Source organism: Ovis canadensis, chromosome 18 (genome assembly GCF_042477335.2).
Source record: "Ovis canadensis isolate MfBH-ARS-UI-01 breed Bighorn chromosome 18, ARS-UI_OviCan_v2, whole genome shotgun sequence".
Taxonomy (NCBI): Eukaryota; Metazoa; Chordata; class Mammalia; order Artiodactyla; family Bovidae; genus Ovis; species Ovis canadensis.
In genome coordinates, this window is record NC_091262.1 from 35557689 (window position 1) to 35572973 (window position 15285).

Below are 15285 nucleotides of genomic sequence, written 5' to 3' on the forward strand. Positions count from 1 at the left end.
AGTGCATGGAGTTTAGCAAGGCAGGGGGTGAGATGGGAGCGGTCCCCAGGGCCCTGACGTAGGGTTAACGGGATTTATCCAACCACACAGACAGGTTGGAGAATGGTCTGGTTTACATTTTTTGAAGCTCACTCTGGCTACTGGGAGGAGAAGAGATAAGAAGGAGACAAGAGTGAAAGTAGGGAGACCAGTTAAGAGGCTCTAGCAGAAACCCAGACAGAAGACAAGGGCTGAGAGGAAGGGAAGTGGATTATAGATCAGAGGTGTATTTTGGAGGGAGACTTGACAGGACTTGGTGACGGACTGGGTGTGTATTATGATATAAAGTTAAATTCAGAAAATCATCCATGTTATTATATTCATTGTGCTATAGCTATAATTAGGTAAAAGCTACTAGTCTGCATGGACAAGGCTTGGGAGTATAGAAAATGAAAAGTCTGATTTGTTGGGACAGCAGAAGGAACACAGGGTTAAAGCACAAACACTGGAGTCAGACAGACTTGGCCTGTGTCTCACCCCTGCCACTGACTATCTCTGTGATGCTGAGCAAGCTTTTTAACCTCTCTGAGCCTCAGATCGCTCACCTGTAAAATGGGGATACCTCACTGGACTGGAAGATGAAGTGAGAAAACATGTAAAGTGCTTAGCTGAATTCCTTGGTATTTGTTATTGCTGTTCAGTCACTACGTCATGTCCGACTCTTTACAACCCCATGGACGGCAGCATGCCAGCCTCCTCTGTCCTCCACTATTTCCCAGAGTTTGTTCAAATTCATGTCCATTGAATATACCGTACATTCTGAATACATTTCAAGTATTATTATTATGACTGGTTATCATGGGGGGACCAGGGCAAACTTTTCATTCTTTATTGTGACTGAATTAATACTGTTATTTAACTTATATGCAGAGTATATCATGAGAAATGCTGGGCTGGAAGAAACACAAGCTGGAATCAAGATTGCTGGAAGAAATATCAATAACCTCAGATAGGCAGATGACACCACCCTTATGGCAGAAAGTGAATAAAAAGCCTTGTGATGAAAGTGAAAGAGGAGAGTGAAAAAGTTGGCTTAAAGCTCAACATTCAGAAAACGAAGATCATGGCATCCGGTCCCATCACTTCATGGGAAATAGATGGGGAAACAGTGGAAACAGTGGCAGACTTTATTTTGGGGGGCTCCAAAATCACTACAGATGGTGATTGCAGCCATGAAATTAAAAGACGCTTACTCCTTCGAAGAAAAGTTACGACCAACCTAGACAGCATATTCAAAAACAGAGACATTACTTTGCCAACAAAGGTCCATCTAGTCAAGGCTATGGTTTTTCCAGTAGTCATGTATGGATGTGAGAGTTGGACTGTGAAGAAAGCTAAGCGCCGAAGAATTGATGCTTTTGAAGTGCGGTGTTGGAGAAGACTCTTGAGAGTTCCTTGGACTGCAAGGAGATCCAATCAGTCCATTCTGAAGGAGATCAGCCCTGGGTGTTCTTTGGAAGGAATGATGCTAAAGCTGAAACTCCAATACTTTGGCCATCTCATGCGAAGAGTTGACTCACTGGAAAAGACTCTGATGCTGGGAGGGATTGGGGGCAGGAGGAGAAGGGGACGACAGAGGATGAGATGGCTGGATGGCATCACCAACTTGATGGACGTGAGTTTGAGTGAGCTCCGGGAGTTGGTGATGGACAGAGAGGCCTGGTGTGCTGCGATTCATGGGATCACAAAGAGTCGGACACGACTGAGCGACTGAACTGAAATGAACTGAACTGAACTGAACTGAATGGTATTTATAGAGTTGGTAATTTACAGTTTAGTAGAGTCGGTTTGAGGATTCTGAAACTGTATGGAAACGGCTCATGCATTTCCTGCCCAGTAACATGTTGCCAACCTGTGCCCAAAGCTCTTCATAGCTTCAGGATGTCCCTGCAGGGTGCCTGAGGGTCAGAGAAGACTATGGGCCATCTCTTTAAGATGCCAGCTCCAGCACCTGCTTCTGATCTAGCCAAGGACTTGCTCTTGGAGAGACGAGCTCTGGATGGTTTCCAACATTGCTACTTGTTCTCTCCTCTTCCTATCTGGAGAAGTCTATCTGTTCTAGATGCCTCTGAGGATTCTGACAGCATTCATTCATTCATTCATTTAACCTTAGCACGTTTCCTGACGTAGATCAGACAATCTGACAACTATGTTCTCAAACAATCTAATAAGTAAAATATAATGTAACCAAGGTATGAATAAAGTCCCATGAGGTACTGGCTTTATCTGGGGAAGGCTTCATAAAGGGGACACCTGAACTGGATCTTAAAGGCTGTATGGGAGAGATCAATTCCTGCAAATAGACCAGCTCTTGCTAAGTCACAGGGACATTAAAGAGTATGACTCATACAGGGAATGTCCACGTGTTTAGCTCAATAGTGTGTGGTAAGAAGTGGCTTCCCAGATGGCTCAGTGGTAAAGAATCTGCCTGCCAATACAGGCGATGTGGGTTGTTGGGAAGATGCCCAGGAGAGGGAAATGGCAACCTACTCCAGTATACTTGCCTGGGAAATCCCATGGACAAAGAATCCTGGTGGGCTACAGTCCATAGGGTGACAAAGAGTTAGACACGACTTAATGACTAAACAGTAACAACAAGAAGGAAGTGGCCAAGCAGGAGAGGTGGGTTGGTATTACCTTATGAAAGACCTCAGGGGAATGTTAAGGAGTTTGGACCTGATTCTGACAGCCACAGGGAGCACATGAGAGTTTTGAAATAGGAGGCTGGTGTGATCAGATTAGCATCTTACAGTCTCTGGCAGCAGTAGGGAGCATGGTCCAAAGGGGAGGAGACTGGAGGCAAGAAGAGTCTGTTAGGAGGATCTAGGCAAGGTTTCAGCCAAGACCAGAAAAGGACAGGAAGGGTCTCTATTAGCCTCCAGTAAGGGATGGGAGCCTGAATGAGGTGGGAGGACCAGGGATCTCCTGTGTGCAGGACCATGGGAAGCTCAGCTGCTGAGCAGAGAGATCAAGCATTCAACAATCCAGCCTCCAGGAGAGGCTGGACCTCACTGGCTGCCTCCACAAAGAATTTAAGGAGGCAAAAACAGAAATGGCTGGATAGGGAGATGAATGGGGAGACTGGGACTGACATATACACACTGCTATGTATAAAATAGCTAGCCAATGAGAACCTACTGTACAGCACAGGGAACTCTACTCAGTCCTCTTCGGTGACCTAGATGGGAGGAAATCCCAAAGAGAGGCGATATACGTATACACACGGCTGATTCACTTTGCTGTACAGCAGAAACTAACACAACACTGCAAAGCAACTTTACTCCAATAAAAATTAATGAAAAAACAGACACACTGCTGTATATAAGACATATCCAACAAGGACCTACTCAATATTCTGTAATAACCTATATGGAAAAAGAATCTGAAAAAGAATGGTGGTAGTGCTGGTTTAGTTGCTAAGTCGGTGTCAGGCTCTTGTGACCCCATGGACTGTAGCCTGCCAGGCTCCTCTGTCCATGGGATTCCCCAGGCAAGGATACTGGAGTGGGTTGCCATTGCCTTCTCCAGGGGATTTTTCCCACTCAGGGATTGAACTTGGGTCTCCTGCATTGCAGGCAGATTCTTCACTGGCTGAGCTACGTGGATCCCTGCGTGGATACATGTGTACAACTAAACCACTTTCCTGTACACCTGAAACCAACACAAGATTGTAAATTAACTACACTCTAAATAAACATTAAATTTTACAAAATGGCAATGACCATATGAGCAGCTCAGCCACTACCAGCACCCCCCAGGGACATTCAATCCTGCTGCTCCACCCCCCTGAGCCAGCTCCCTGACTTCCCCTTCACTGCTCCTTTGGGACTCGTCTACAGGTGAGCCTCTGCCACCAGATGGTGACCTTCAAGGGCAGAATCCCTCCCTGGGTCTTCCTTGCTCGGTCCAGGCTCATCCTCGGACAAGCTCTCTTCTTGGCTCTAGTCACACATTTATGTGCAGCAGGAAATGAGAAACTTCCCAACCAGTTCAAACCAAAGTCTCAGGATTGAGTTGCACGGCGCCTGACAGGCCTGCCTTTGGGCATGGGCCCATCCCCGAGCCAGTTGCTGTGGCCAGGAGGATGAAATGCCCTTACTGCCTTAGTCTGGGTCACATGCAGCCCTGGGGTGAGACTCTCACAGGAGGGCATGAACTGGGAGTAGGACGGGAGCAGACACTCCAAGGAAAAGCAAGAGTTGGGAAATCAAAGTCAACGGATACAGGATGGTGCCCCCACATAAGAGATGCCCGCTCTGAAGTATACAGTTATATTCATTTCCCAGTGCCGGGTACAGAGGAAATGGGTGAATTGCTGGATGAGCAATAATCAAGGACGTAGAAGTGTCATTCCAAGTTCCTGGAGAAGAACTTGAAAGGGCCGGGCTGGAGAGTTGGAGAATGGGCAGAATTCTGACACCCCAGGACAGAGAAAGTGGAAATAGACGCTTTAAATCAGTCGCTCAAAACCTTGGCTGAGGATTAAAATCACCCAGAGGGCCATGACAAAATGCCAGTGCCGAGGTCCCACCTCCAGGGAGAATGATTTAATTGGTTTGGTTGGCGGCCAGGCATCAGTAACACTCCCCAGGTAGTTCCAATGCACAGCCAGGGTTGCCAGCCACTGCTGTAAGCCTCCTGGTGCCCAACAGAAGTGGATGTGAGACTCAGAGCCCCAGGAGCTTGGGAACTGGTAGGAACAAAAAGGAACACACTCACTGGCTAGGCTTTCTTGAGACTTAGGACTTTGGAGGAGAACCAAAGACCCAAGAAATTTGTTGAGCCAAGGAAGAGCTGTACCGGGCACAGGGCAGAAAGAATTCTAAAGCCTGCTAGAGCTCTCTGAGAGGGGCGGGAGCTGTGTAGATAAATTGCCTCTGACTGGCAGCAGCCGTAGAACAGGGAGCTACCTGTTTGTACCTGGAATAGATGGGATGGGGCAGGCTCGGAGAGGTGAGGCAAGATTCCAGAGTCACGTCTGGGGTAGACACGAGACTGAGGATGAGTTCAGAAGATGGTGCAGTTGTGTGTGGTGCGGAGGTGTCCAATTTGAGATGTCGTTCACACAGAGACACATCTCAAGGGTATGTGGACCCTGGAGGGGAGCGCAGCAGTGGGTCAGAGTGGAGGGGTGATGAGTGCAGTTTTGTGTTTTGGCTGCCTCATGTGGCATGAGGAACTTCCCCAACGAGGGCTCAAACCTGTGCTTCCTACAGTGGAGGTGTGGAGTCTTAACCACTGGGTCACCAGGGGAGTCTGATGAGCGCAGCTTTGGACATGCTGAGATGCAAATACTGAGGAATAAACAAGAGATGTCCAGTAGGCAGTTAGACATGGTAGGCATGGAGCTGGGAAAGGAAGCTTGGGAGCCATTAGAAAGACAACATCTGAACACAGGAAGAGCCTGTCCTAGGAGCAGAGGCAGGGTACAGGAAGGCACAGGGGAGGAAAGGGAGTCTGTGAAGATCAAAGAGTGGCCATTAGCAGCGCCCAGGAGGCCGTTCTGTTCTAGATGTGGATCCACCCCCTTTTAGCCTGATTTAGCTGAATCAAGTATCTTCTCTTTACAAAAATGTAGTAACTCTTCACTAGAAAACTAAGGGCAAAACAAAAACGAACACACAAACACCAAATAATACAGAACAGAAACAAGTGGGTTTTCAATTCATTTCAATGTAGCAAATATTTACTGAACGCCTACTATGTGCCAGCCCTGCCCCAGATGGCTCAGCTGGCATGCGGAGCTTATCAGACACAGCCCCTCTCCCACTCTCTTCCCAGCCCCATCTGGAGGCCACCGTGGCTTGGGTTCCTAGCATCTCCACCTCCCATCAAGCTCAGCTCATCTGCCAATTGTTCTAAGTGAGGTCCCTCTACAAATCTTGGGTCCTCCTCACAAACACCACCTTTTCTGAAAGCCACCTGTTTCATAACAGCTGCCCAGCGGGTTTGCGGCTCTGCCTGTTCCACAAACCCCTTGACTGTGCTGGGCTCCCCGCTAAGAGCTGGGTTCTGCTCGGAAGCCCACCTCCAGCCCCTTCCCGGCTCCTGCACGTGGCAGAGGTGCATGATTGGGTAGTGGGTCCAGAACTGAGTATACCTCTTCTGGCCATTTCTAACCATCTCTCCAACATCTCACCCCTCAGCGCTCTACAGGAGTTTCCTTTTGGTAACTTCACAATAATACTACCAGAATACTTAGCAGAAAATCACTCTGAATCAAAACAATATGTCTTGGGACTTCCCTAGTGGTTCAGTGGCTAAAACTCTATGTTCCCGATGCAGGGGGTCCGGGTTTGATCCCTGGTCAGTGAACTAGATCCCATATGCTGCAACTAATGATCCCGCATACTGCAATGAAGATCAAAGATCCTGTGTGCTGCAACTAACACCTGGCAATCCAAATAAATTAACTCACTCAAAGTACAGTCACCAGCCACCTGTGGAGATTTCTTTCATTGCTTTCTCTGCAATTTCTCATCACCTCATCCCCCCAGAGGACACTTTCCATGCCCAGGGTGGTCGGTAGTGTGAGGGCTGCCTCTTTGACAGACCCTTCCCTTTAGACACTTGCTTTCTGCTAGATCTGACCTATTGCTCTCCTTGCACACACCACATCTTTCATTGCTGTAAGTCTCCAATCTACCAATTCTTTACCTCCTTCAAAACTAGCACAAAAGCTGCTTCAGTATTTGGTCTACTTCAGGCCAGTATCCCTTTAAATCACATGCTCCTTCACATTTACTGGCTTATCATTTTGTAAATGTCTTCCTCAGTTAGTTTTAGGGTGTATTTTTGTCTGAACAAGATTTTTTTACCCAATTATGATAAAATATACACAACATAAAATTTACCATTTTCATAATTTTTTATTGAAGTATAGTTGATTTACAATATTGTTTATTTCAGGTATACAGCAAAGTGATTCAGTGATACACATTTATATATGTATATGTACATATATATTTTTTTCTTTTCCATTATAGGTTATTACAACATGTTGAATATAGTTCCCTGTGCTATACAGTAAATCCTTGTTACTTATCTTATATATGGTAATGTATATGTTAATCCTATGCTCCTAATTTATCCCCTCTTCCCCTTTGGTAACCATAAGTTTGTTTTCTGTCTGTGAGTCTGCTTTGTAAATAAGTTTATCTGTACAATTTTTTATATTCCACATATAAGTGATATCATGTAATATTTGTCTTTCTCTGACTTAGTATGATAATCTCTAGATTCATCCATTCTGCTACAAATGGCATTATTTAACCCTTTTATGGCTGAATAATATTCCATTGTGTGTGTCCACATCCTCTTTATCCATTCATCTGTTTATGGACATTTAGTTTCCATGTTTTGGCTATTATAAATAGTGCTGATGAACATTGAGGGTCTGTATCTTTTCATATTAGAGTTTTCGTCTTCTCCAGATATATGCCCAGAAGTGGGACTGCTGGGTCACATGGCAACTCTATTTTTAGTTTTTTAAGAAATGTCCATACTGTTTTCCATAGTGGCTATACCCATTTACATTCCCACTAGCAGTACAAGAGGGTTCCTTTTCCTCCATACCCTCTCCAGCATTTGTTATTCGGAGACTTTTTGGTGATGACCATTTTGACTGGCATGAGGGGATGCCTCATTGTAGCATTTTCATAATTTTTAAGTGTACAGTTCAGTAGAATTAAATACATTAACACTGCTGTGCAACCATCACCACCATCCATTTCCAGCATTTTTTCTTTATCTCAAATCCAAACATGTCCCAGAAAGTAGAGACATTTTTAATTCATTTTTTATTCCTAGTTCTACACATAGTATGTGTTCCAAAAATCCTCTTGGCTAATCAGAGATAATATAAAAGAACAGGTTTAATATAAAAGGCACCAAAAGGGCACCAACAATCCACCCAACCATCTCTTCTTATTATTAAATGATTCTTATTAAAACAAGCAGGGGAAAAATAACCCAAGAAAAGGGAGAAAATATAAACTTATTCTAGCTGGAGGCTGAGCCACAGGCCTCAGTTAGAGGGGCTAGAAGTCCAAAGCCCCTGAAGAAGATGAAGATGAGGAGGGTAAGGTCCTCGCCATTTCTTCTGAGAGAACACAAGACCCTTGTGGCATCCCAAGACAGACCAAACAATGAATTGGCAGTATAGGGACAGAAAGTTTTCCCTTCTCCCCTCTAGGTTCTTTGGCTGGTCTAATGTTTGTTGTTCAGTCACTCAGTCGTGTCCGACTCTTTGTGACCCCATGGACTGCAGTACGCCAGGTTTCCCTGACCTTCACTATCTCCCGGAGCTTGCTCAAACTCATGTTCATTGAATTGGTGATGCCATCCAACCATCTCATCCTCTATTGTCCCCTTCTCCTCCTGCCGTCAATCTTCCCCAGAATCAGGGTCTTTTCTAATGAGTTGGCTCTTCGCATCAGGTGGCAAAGAATTGGAGCTTCAGCTTCAGCAATAGCCCTTCCAATGAATATTCAGGGTTGACTTCCTTTAGGGTTGACTGGTTTGATCTCCTTGCTGTCCAAGGGGCTCTCAAAAGTCTTCTCCAGCACCACAATTTGAAAACATCAATTTTTCAGCTCTCAGCCTTCTTTATGGTTCAAGTCTCATATATGTACATACTACTGGAAAAACTACAGCTTTGACTACATGGATCTTTCTCAACAAAGTGAGGTCTCTGGTTTTTAATATGTTGTCTAGGTTTGTCTTCCTGGTACATGCCCTCTATTTAAATTCTTTTAGTCAGGTAAGGGAAGGTAAAAAGCTCTTTGTGAGTCTGTTGGGTCCTGACTGTTCTCAGCTCAAAATAATCCACATGCCAAAGTAGAATACTTTGGGGTGGCATCTTCTGTTCCTCCTCAACAGGAAACAAAAGTACTTGGAGGAATGGACTGAGCCTGGAATAACTAGGGTAGTGTTTCCCAAACTCATCCTATAGATCACTCAGGATATTTATTAAATGGACCAATTTAGTATTTTGGGGGTGAGGTGTGGAAAGCTGCATGTTTAGTGCCTGGAGTAATTTCTATGAAAGGCAAATTTGGGAAGAAAGTTCCATTAGCAAGAGTTGTGGTGGCGGGGGAGGAGGAAACTCCTGCCTCCGACTGTGTAGGTGAAGGCTTTCAGCCAAACTGACTTCCTGTTTCTAGAAGCTACTCAGACTACTTTCCCAAACCCTTGCAAGTCCAGTAGGCCCCAGGACTCCCATAGGCCTTCTGTACACGAGGCCCACATGCTGCCTCTTACTTCTATTCTACTGCCGAAGACCTCGGATGATCCCAAATTTCTGGCAGCTCTGGCACTGTGCCCTGGCTTGGTTCCCCACAGTTGAGGGATAACAGTGACATGCAGTCCCAATTTAGAACAAAGAGTCAGGTAGTCATTGGCCAGGTATTAATTAGGGAGTGACTATAGATAGCCAGTGACATCACAGCCTATCTTTAGAGCCAGCTGGGTCATTGTATGGAAATAAGTTGGGAAGTTTATATCTACCAAATCCAAGGTCAGGGTTTACAGAGGGAGACACTGGATACTAACTATACTGTGTGAGCTGAAATTTCACCTTGAGGCCCTTGTGATACAAGCCTGGGAGGCTCATTCACATTCAGGTGGCTCCAGTGGGCCCCTGCCTACATAATATGACCCCCCCCCCATCCCCAACAACTACCCCATGGCACAAGGAATCATTACAAAGGTTGATATAGTCAAAGCTATGATTTTTCCAGTAGTCATGTACGGATGTGGGAGTTGGACTATAAGAGGCTGAGTGCCAAAGAATTGATGCTTTCGAATTGTGATGCTGAAGAAGACTGAGAGTCCCATGGACTGCAAGGATTTCAAATGAGTCAATCCTAAAGGAAATCAACCCTGAATATTCACTGGAAGGACTGATGCTGAAGCTGAAACTCCAATACTTTGGCCACCTGATGCGAAGAGCTGACTCACTGGAAAAAGACCCTGAGGCTGGGAAAGATTGAGGGCAAGAGGAGAAGAGAGTAACACAAGATGAGATGGTTGGATGGTATCACCAACTGAATGGACAGGAGTTTGAGCAAACTCTGGGGGATAGTGAAGGACAGGGAAGCCTGGCATGCTGACCCCAGTTCATGGAGTCACAAAGAGTTGGACATGACTTAAGAGACTGAACAACAAAAATGAGCCAGAGAGGCTCGTTTTTTAATCCACCCTGATAAAAAACAGGCTAGAAATGCAGAAGTGTCATCTTCTTAATGAAGCCAGTGAAACTTTAGTGAAAATACAGTTTCTGAGACAGCTTCTTGTTATCATCCCTTCAGAAAGTTACATATAGCAGTGTTTCCATGGAATATCAACAGGTGTTAAGCATCAGAGAAAGGTTCCATATTCCATAGGTTTGGGAAATACTGGGCTAAACAAACTGAAATAGGTTTCTTTACTGGTGCTTTTTAAAATATTTATTTGGCTGCACTGGGTCTTAGTCATGGCATGTCTAGTTCCCTGACCAGGGATCGAACCCAGGCCCCCTGCATTGGGAGTGCAGAATCTAGCCACTGGGCCACCAGGGATATCCCTGGCTTTTTGTTTTTAAAGAACTTTTAATATGTCAATGTAGACTCAGGAAACTTTTAATAAGTGAATACAATGCACTATACTTCCTAAATAAAAGGAACATAACAATGAAACTTTAAGTAGTTTTCCAAAGGACACATTTTGGGGAAATGTTAAAATACAGGATCACGTCAGGATACACAGAAAACAAACTTATGGTTACCAAAGGGGAAAAGGGGTGGAGAGGAATAAATTAGGTGTTTGGGACTTACAGACACACACTACTATACATAAAATAGATAACCAACAAGAACCTACAGTATAGCACAGGGAACTCTGCTCAGTGATCTGTGATGACCAATAAGGAAGAGAATCTTTAAAAGAGTGGCTATACTATATGCATGAATGATTCACTTTGCTGTACACCTGAAACTAACACAACGTCGTAAATAGACTCTATGCCCATAAAAAATGATTTAAAAAAGCAAATAAACCTTCAAACAGGTCATATAGAAATATGTACTTTTGTGGGTTAATCAATGCATTATAAACACACACAAAAAGAGAAGACAGTGGAGGAAGAGAAAGAAAAGAGTCAAACCTGTTTTCTTTAAGACAGTGCTGGCTGTGATCCCCTAGGGTAGGTACCCCATCAGCACTTGCCCCTCTGATACTAGTTTGGACAATGTGGAAAACTAAATGAGTCTCCAGAGAGAGAAGGAGGGTCACCCAGAATTCTATTAAATAAAGATATGAACGGGCTTCCCTGATAGCTCAGTTGGTAAAGAATCTGCCTGCAATGCAGGAGAACCTGGTTCGATTTCTGGGTTGGGACAATCTGGTGAAGAGATAGGCTACCCACTCCAGTATTCTTGGGCTTCCCTTGTGGTTCAGCCTTTTCCTTCTTCAGGGGATCTTCCCACCCAGGGATCGAACCCAGGTCTCCCCTAGATTCCTTAGCAGGCAGAGTGCAGGCAGATTCTTTACCAGCTGAGCCACAAGGAAAACCCAAGAACACTTGAGTGGGTAGCCTAGCCCCTCTCCAGTGAATCTTCCTGACCCAGGAATAGAACCAGGGTCTCCGGCATTGCAGGAGGATTCTTTACCAACTGTGCTGTCAGGGAAGCCCATGATATCAGGTCATGGTGGAGAGCTCTGACAAAACGTGGTCCACTAGGGAAGGGAGTGACAAACCACTTCAGTATTCTTTCCTTGAGAACCCCATGAACAGTATGAAAAGGGAGAGATATGACACTGAAAACTGGACTCCCCAGATCTGTAGGTGCCCAATATGCTACTGGAGAAGAGTGGAAAAATAGGTCCAGAAAGAATGAAGAGGCTGAGCCAAAATGAAAACAATACCCAGTTGTGGATGTGACTGGTGCTAGAAGTAAAGTCTGATGCTGTAAAGACCAAGATTGCATAGGAACCTGGAATGTTAGGTCCACGAATCAAGGTAAATTGGAAGTGGTCAAGCAGGAGATGGCAAGAGTGAACATTGACATTTTATGAATCAGTGAACTAAATAGACTGGAAAGGGTGAATTTAATTCACATGACCTTTATATTTACGACTGTGGGCAAGAATCCCTTAGAAGAAATGGAGTAGCCCTCATAGTCAACAAAAGAGTCCAGAATGTAGCACTTGGGTGCAATATCAAAAGTGACAGAATGATCTCTTTTTGTTTCCAAGGCAAACCGTTCAATATCACAGTAATCCAAGTCTATGCCCCAACCACTAATGCCAATGAAGCTATAGTTGAATGGTTCTATGATGACCTACAAGACCTTCTAGGACTAACACCAAAAAAAGATGTCCTTTTCATCATAAGGTACTGGAATGCAAAAGCAGGAAGTCAAGAGATACCGTGAGTAACTGGCAAATTTGGCTTCGGAGTACAAAATGAAGCAGGGGAAAGGCTAACAGAGTTTTGCTAGAGAATGCACTGATTATAACACCCTCTTCCAACAAGACAAGAGATGACTCTACATGTAGACATCACCAGATGGTCAATACCATAATCAGATTGATTATATTCTTTGCAGCCAAAGATGAAGAAACTCTATACAGTCAGCAAAAACAAGACCTGGAGCTGACTGTGGCTCCAATCATGAACTCTTTATTGCCAAATTCAGACTTAACTTGAAGAAAATAGGGAATACCACTAGACCATTCAGGTATGACCTAAATTAAATCCCTTACAATTATGCAGTGGGAGTGACAAATAGATTCAAGGGATTCGATCTGATAGAGTGCCTGAAGAACTATGGACAGAGGTTCGTGACACTGTACAAGAGACAGTGATCAAGACCATCCCTAAGAAAAACAAATGCAAAAAGGCAAAATGGTTGTCTGAGGAGGCCTTACAAATAGCCGAGAAAAGGAGGGAAGCAAAAGGTAAAGGAGAAAAGGAAAGATACACCTATCTGAATGCACAGTTCCAAAGAAAAGCAAGGAGAGATACGAGAGCCTTCCTCAGTGGATGTGACTGGAAAAGAAATAGAGGAAAACAATAGAATGGGAAAGACTAGAGATCTCTTCAAGAAAATTAGAGATACCAAGGGAATATTTCATGGAAAGATGGGCACAAGAAAGGACAGCAATGGTATGGACCTAACAGAAGCAGAAGATATTAAGAAGAGGTGGCAAGAATACACAGAAGAACTGTACAGGAAAGATCTTCATGACCCACATAACCACAATGGTGTGATCACTCACCTAGAGCCAGACATCCTAGAGTCTGAAGTCAAGTGGGTCTTAGGAAGCATAACAATGAACAAAGCTAGTGGAGGTGACGGAATTCCAACTGAACTATTTCAAATCCTAAAAGATGATGTTGTGAAAGTGCTTGCACTCAATATGCCAGTGGCCACAGGACTGGAAAAGGTCAGTTTTCATTCCAATCCCAAAGAAAGGCAATGTCAGAGAATGTTCAAACTACCACACAATTGTACTCATCTCTCACACTAGCCAAGTAATGCTCAAAATTCTCCAAGTGAAACGTCAACAGTATGTGAACTTAGAACTTCCAGATGCTCAAGCTGGATTTAGAAAAGGCAGGGAACCAGACATCAAATTGCCAATATCTGCTGGATCATAGAAAGCAAAAGAGTTCCAGAAAAACATCTACTTCTGCTTTACTGACTATGCCAAGCCTTTGACTGTGTGCATCACAACAAACTGTGAAAAATTCTGAAAGAGAAGGGAACACCAGACCACCTTAGCTGCCTCCTGAGAAAGCTGTATATGGGTCAAGAAGCAACAATTAAAACTGGACATGGAACAACAGACTGGTTCCAAATTGGGAAAGGAATATGTCAAGGCTGTAAATTGTCACCCTGCTTATTTAACTTATATACAGAATACATCATGCAAAATGCAGGGCTGGATGAAGCACAAGTGGAATCAAGATTGCTGGGAGAAATATCAATAATCTCAGATATGCAGATGACACCATCCCTATGGCACAAAGTGAAGAACTGAGGAGCCTCCTGACTAAAGTGAAAGAGAGTGGAAAAGCTGGCTTAAAACTCAACATTCAAAAAATGACGATCATGGCATCCAGTCCCAGACTTCCTGGCAAAATAGATGGGGAAACAATGGAAACAGTGACAGACTTTATTTTCTTCAGTTCTAAAATCACTGCAGATGGTGACTGCAGCCATGAAATTAAAAGACGCTTACTCCTTGGAAGAAAAGCTATGACCAACCTAGATAGCATATTAAAAAGCAGACGTTACTTTGCCGACAAAGGTCTATCTAATCCAAGCTATGGTTTTTCCAGTGGTCATGTATGGATGTCAGAGTTGGACCATAAAGAAAGCTGAGTGCCGAAGAATTGATGGTTTTGAAGTGTGGTGTTGGAGAAGACTCTTGAGAGTCCCTTGGACTGCAAGGAGATCAAGTCAGTCAATCCTAAAGGAAATCAGTCCTGAATATTCATTGAAAGGACATGCTGAACTTGAAACTCCAATACTTTGGCCACCTGATGTGAAGAACTGACTCATTAGAAAAGATCCTGATGCTGGGAAAGATTGAAGGCAGGAGAAGGGAATGACAAAGAATGAGTTGGTTGGATGGCATCACCAACTTGATGGACATGAGTTTGAGCAAGCTCCAGGAGTTGGTGACGGACAGGGAAGCCTGGTGTGCTGCAGTCCATTGGGTTGCAAAGAGTCGGACATGACTGAATCACTGAACTGAATTGTGGCTCAGCTGGTAAAGAATCTGCCTGCAATGCAGGAGACCTGGGTTCAATCTCTGGTTTGGGAAGATTCCCTGGAGAAGGGAACAGCTACCCACTCCAGTATTCTGGCCTGAAGAATTCCATGGTCTATATAGTCCATGTGGTCGCAATGTGTCAGACACAACTGAGCAGCTTTCACTTGCACTTTCAGTTCAGTTCAGTTCAGTCGCTCAGTCGTGTCCAACTCCTTGCGACCCCATGAACCGCAGCACGCCAGGCCTCCCTGTCCATCACCAACTCCTGGAGTCCACCCAAACCCATGTCCGTTGAGTCAGTGATGCCATCTAACCATCTCATCCTCTGTCGTCCCCTTCTCCTCCTGCCCCCAATCCCTCCCAGCATCAGGGTCTTTTCAAATGAGTCAGCTCTTCGCATCAGGTGGCCAAAGTATTGGAGTTTCAGCTTCAAAATCAGTCCTACCAATGAACACCCAGGAATGGATGTTGGGCTTAGGATGG

The 15285-nt window shown here is 44.5% G+C and overlaps 1 protein-coding gene across 2 annotated transcripts in view; it reads right to left on the minus strand.

Moving 5' to 3' along the window:
* Positions 1-15285, minus strand: part of HOMER2 (homer scaffold protein 2) — a 128555-nt gene that overhangs the window by 97645 nt on the left and 15625 nt on the right. The window lies entirely within an intron of this gene.